Consider the following 5,029-nt stretch of genomic DNA (forward strand, 5'->3'; position numbering starts at 1 on the left):
CACAGACTAATCAACCAAACTTTTTGGGTTGGGTTCTCTTTTATAGTCTGCAGGCATTAAATGAAAGAAGTCAGTGTTCCAGCAGAGGGAGACAACGTTTCAGAAAAGGCATTGTAGCAAACCAAAAAAGAAATTTTAAGCGCAGCAGAGTAACCAGCGCACATACCTGTTAGCTCAGGAGAGTTTAAAAGGCTGCTGTTGATAACAAGGGCATTTGCTAAATAGATGGTGTGTGTGCAACAATATACTGAAAGGTCAATTATATTGTGCAGCTTATCTCACCACCTGTAGTTATTTAGGTGAAAGCTCCAAAATGCTTGCCTAATATGTCTATTTATCCAAAAGGAAGTAAAAAGGGAGAGCTAGAAAGATAGCATTTCATTACATTACATGGCAATGCAATGCACAGTTGCTGAAGTTGAACCAAAATGAGCTTGTAATCTGGCTTCTGCAACTTTGAACATGAAAAATCCAATGAGGAGAAGAAAAGCAAAGCCAAAGAGTCCATCCCAAAATCCGACAAACAAGCAAAATGAACAAAAAACATTGAATTCAATTCTTTCTGATTTTAGAAACTGCATTAAAGAAGGGGTGCACCGGTCCTGGAGATACTGCAATACCAGGTCAATGCGTGGAGTGGACAGAGCAAGCTCTTTTTCCATCTCCCTGTTCTAAAAATCCATTTAATATATGGTCCCCAGATAGGGGACGTATCAGATATTAAACTGATAAGAACAGATACTACACTTGATCTTAGCCAAAAGGCCGAGAAGCGATAACCAGAATTGGTTTCAAACTACGGAGCCACCCAAGGATCCTGAAAAGTCCATTTGTGGAGATGAGCTCCTGGACTCCCGTTAAGAAGACATGTTGTCAACCTCTAGATCCCTTACATGCCTGCACTTTTCGGCTTGCTGCTGCTGCAATCCACGCGTTTTAGATCTGCATAACTCCACCTCTTTAAACACAGCACCTTCACCCCCTGCTGTTCCCACCCGCCTCAACACCGTTGGAAGGGAGGAGAACCAATTAAGGCGGGGGGTGGGGTGGAACGAGCAGCTGTCTACCCTTAGCAGGAGGGCTGCTGATTACATACCTCTCCTGCTGCTGCTGCTGCTGCTGCTGGCTGTCCAGCAGCAGACTGAAGGTGGCTGCTGCTGTGCACAGGTATATAAAGGCTCAGAGCCTATTATGACACGCGCAGCCAGCGTTCCATTGCCACATTCCATCTACTGCAGGCAGGATACCTGGCTGGCTGAATGTCGCTGAGAAGCTCACAGAGACCGCCATAAGCAACAGTTTAACAGAATGCCACAGACTAATCAACCAAACTTTTTGGGTTGGGTTCTCTTTTATAGTCTGCAGGCATTAAATGAAAGAAGTCAGTGTTCCAGCAGAGGGAGACAACGTTTCAGAAAAGGCATTGTAGCAAACCAAAAAAGAAATTTTAAGCGCAGCAGAGTAACCAGCGCACATACCTGTTAGCTCAGGTGAGTTTAAAAGGCTGCTGTTGATAACAAGGGCATTTGCTAAATAGATGGTGTGTGTGCAACAATATACTGAAAGGTCAATTATATTGTGCAGCTTATCTCACCACCTGTAGTTATTTAGGTGAAAGCTCCAAAATGCTTGCCTAATATGTCTGTTTATCCAAAAGGAAGTAAAAAGGGAGAGCTAGAAAGATAGCATTTCATTACATTACATGGCAATGCAATGCACAGTTGCTGAAGTTGAACCAAAATGAGCTTGTAATCTGGCTTCTGCAACTTTGAACATGAAAAATCCAATGAGGAGAAGAAAAGCAAAGCCAAAGAGTCCATCCCAAAATCCGACAAACAAGCAAAATGAACAAAAAACATTGAATTCAATTCTTTCTGATTTTAGAAACTGCATTAAAGAAGGGGTGCACCGGTCCTGGAGATACTGCAATACCAGGTCAATGCGTGGAGTGGACAGAGCAAGCTCTTTTTCCATCTCCCTGTTCTAAAAATCCATTTAATATATGGTCCCCAGATAGGGGACGTATCAGATATTAAACTGATAAGAACAGATTTTTTTTTTTTTTTTTTTTTAATTTGGCTATCCCCTGCAGAGGGATAAAACCGTTTATTAAAACTTTAACAAATTACAAGCATAATTACACAAATACCAAACGTTAAAAGACAAAATGAAATTTACAAAACAAAAAAATACAAAGATTTTAAATAATTAGGTTCCATTGGTCAACAAGCCATTTTTTGGAAATATGTACATTCTTCTTTTTGTCAATTAAATAATAAGTATACATTTCACATAAACATAAACTTAAAACATCATTCACTGATAAAACATCTTGTTTAAAAATAGCAATGTTGCGCGCTTTCCAGAGAGATGACTTGGCGCAGTTCACTGTCTTCCAAGCCATTGTGTACTGGTCCATTGTGGGGCATTCCATAAGTCCGTATAGCACAGTTTTATATGTAAAGTCCTTGAGGTCTGCCACCCTTTCCAGTAGGGGGAGCAGTCTTCTCCAGAAATCCTTTGCAAAATTACATGTCCATAATAGATGTTCCACCGTTTCCTCGTCTTGGCATCCGGCTCTTGGGCAGATGGCAGACCTCACAAATCCTCTTCTGTATTGGAATGCCCGGCAAGGAAGACAGCGGTGCATGCAACTCCAAGCCAGATCTCTCTGTTCATTAAAAAGATAAAAAACGTTAATCATTTTCCAGATAGACATAGATTTGTCATCATCATATCTGTCAACATTACATATTTCCTCACTTTTACGTATTTCTTTAATTAGTTTCTTACTATTTCTTAATTCCTCTATTTTCTTAGTCCCTAAATTAAAATCGGACACTATTTTCCTTAAAATCTCATAATGCGTCGACAAATTAAAAGCATGGGGCACAGATATATTAACTTTATACCATCCAAACTTTCTCATAAAAAATCCTGTATTAAAACGCATAAAAAAGGACCAATAGTGATTCTTAAAAAGGGCATTAAAACAGTAAACGAACAGATGGATTAAAAGAAACCTATTAAAATCTGGAAAATCTTTACCACCTTTTACTTTTGATTTCATCACGATTTCTCTTTTCAGCTTTTCCATTTTTGAGTTCCAAAAGAAGGTAAAACAGGTTTTGGTTATCTTTTTTAAAACATTAACAGGTGGGGGGAAAACCATGCTAAGATACAATAAAAGAGGTAAAATCACCATCTTTAAAACCAATACTTTACCCTCCATTGTAAGTCTCCTCATGTTCCACATACATATTTTCGTATTTACTTTCTGTGTAACTGTTTCCCAACTATTATAACCATCATTATTTTCAGTGAATGATATACCTAAAATGGAAATGGATTCGGAGACATTAATTGGTACATCACGTAAAATCATCCCCCCAACACTTAAAATGTTACACTTATTAAAATTGATTTTAAAACCAGAAGCTAGGCAAAAGGATTGCACTTGATGGAGAGTGGCCGTAAGTGATGGTGCATCTGTACACAAGACCGCCACGTCATCCGTGTAGCCTACAACCTTGGCCTCCAAACCACCGCTTCCAGGCAGAGGGACACCGCATATCTGTTTATTTTGGCGTATTGCACATAACATTGGTTCCAGTGCACAGATAAACAGTAGGGGGGACAGAGGGCATCCCTGTTTCACCCCTGACCGTAAAAATACCTCTTGTGTCTTAAAACCATTCACTAAAATCTTACTTGTACAATCCTTGTAAAATGCTTTAAGCGATAGTAAAAACCCTTCTGGTATGCCCATTTTCTCTAAAACTTTAAAAAGATAAAAGTGTGAGACACGGTCAAATGCTTTTTCAAAATCAATAGATAAAATCGCCATTTTCCCCTTTCTGTCTTTCACATCCTCAATACAGTCTTTCACTAAATTCAGATTGTCCCATATACTGCGCCCCGGCACCCCACACACTTGATTAGAATGAATAACTTTGCTGATGACTTCTTTTAGACGATTTGCACAAATTTTAGCCATTATTTTATAGTCACAATTTAAAAGTGTTATTGGTCTCCAGTTTTCTAATTTTGATTTATCACCTTTTTTGTATAGGAGGGAGACTTCACCTTTCTTCCAGGAATTTAATAAAACCTTATTATTAAAAACCTCAGTAAACAAATAAAACAAATCATCTTTTAAAATATCATAAAAACATACATAAAATTCTATTGGGATGCCATCAGGACCAGGGACCTTTCCATTTTTAAAACTTTTAATAGTTTTTAATACTTCTTGTTCCGTTAAAACTTGGGATAAAATCTCTTGGGATGCGGGATCTAAAACAGCCGTTAGTCCTTTCAGCGAATCATCCATTAATTTATTATCTATATTTTTTCCATGAAAAAGATTAGAAAAAAAAACCTCTACTTTACCCAGCATATTTTTTATATTATTCTCACCATCTATATGGTCAATTATCACTTTTTCTTTTTTATTTTTCCTAAAAAAATATCTGGAACACTTTTCATTTTCTTCTATATGTTGTACTCTAGAACGAAAAATTATCTCTTTTCCTTTTTGTTCTAGCCATTTTGAAATCTCTTCTTTTAAGTTTGAAATATCAACTTGTACATCTATCCCATTGTCTCTGAGCTTAAATAATGTTTGTAGGCGGGTATTTAAAATTCTATATTCTTCATATTTTTCTTTGGCTCTACATATACTCTTTTTAATAAAAAAGTCTTTTATTTTTACTTTCATTCTATCCCACCATACACTCATAGTCTTATTTGTTTTTTTCCCTTTTCTACATTTCCTATAAAACTCAATAAAATCTGATAAAATCTGCGGGTCAGTTAAAAGGGATACGTTCATTTTCCAGCTTTTCTTACCACATTTTTTGTTGTCATTTACTTTTATGGTAAAGGATAAAAGTTTATGGTCTGAAAATATATTAGCTAAAACTTCACATTTGGCAGGTATTGTTTTATCTGAACCAAAAATAAAATCAATCCTAGAGCTACAATTAGCATTGTTCCAAGTGAAACCGGCGTCCTCTGGGCTGTCACT

At 37.2% G+C, this 5,029-nt stretch overlaps 2 non-coding genes across 2 annotated transcripts; both read right to left on the bottom strand.

Annotated features, from left to right (window-relative positions):
- Positions 1-586: 586 nt before the first annotated feature.
- Positions 587-777, bottom strand: LOC141229782 (U2 spliceosomal RNA). The gene has a single exon (XR_012296403.1). It is a non-coding gene; the product is annotated as a U2 spliceosomal RNA (small nuclear RNA).
- A 1,121-nt stretch (positions 778-1,898) lies between these two features.
- Positions 1,899-2,098, bottom strand: LOC141229977 (U2 spliceosomal RNA). Its single transcript, XR_012296588.1, has one exon. It is a non-coding gene; the product is annotated as a U2 spliceosomal RNA (small nuclear RNA).
- Between the last annotated feature and the right edge of the window lie 2,931 nt (positions 2,099-5,029).

This window comes from Phyllobates terribilis, unplaced genomic scaffold (assembly GCF_046119375.1).
Source record: "Phyllobates terribilis strain yellow unplaced genomic scaffold, ASM4611937v1 Scaffold_488__1_contigs__length_1352022, whole genome shotgun sequence".
NCBI classification, from domain to species: Eukaryota; Metazoa; Chordata; class Amphibia; order Anura; family Dendrobatidae; genus Phyllobates; species Phyllobates terribilis.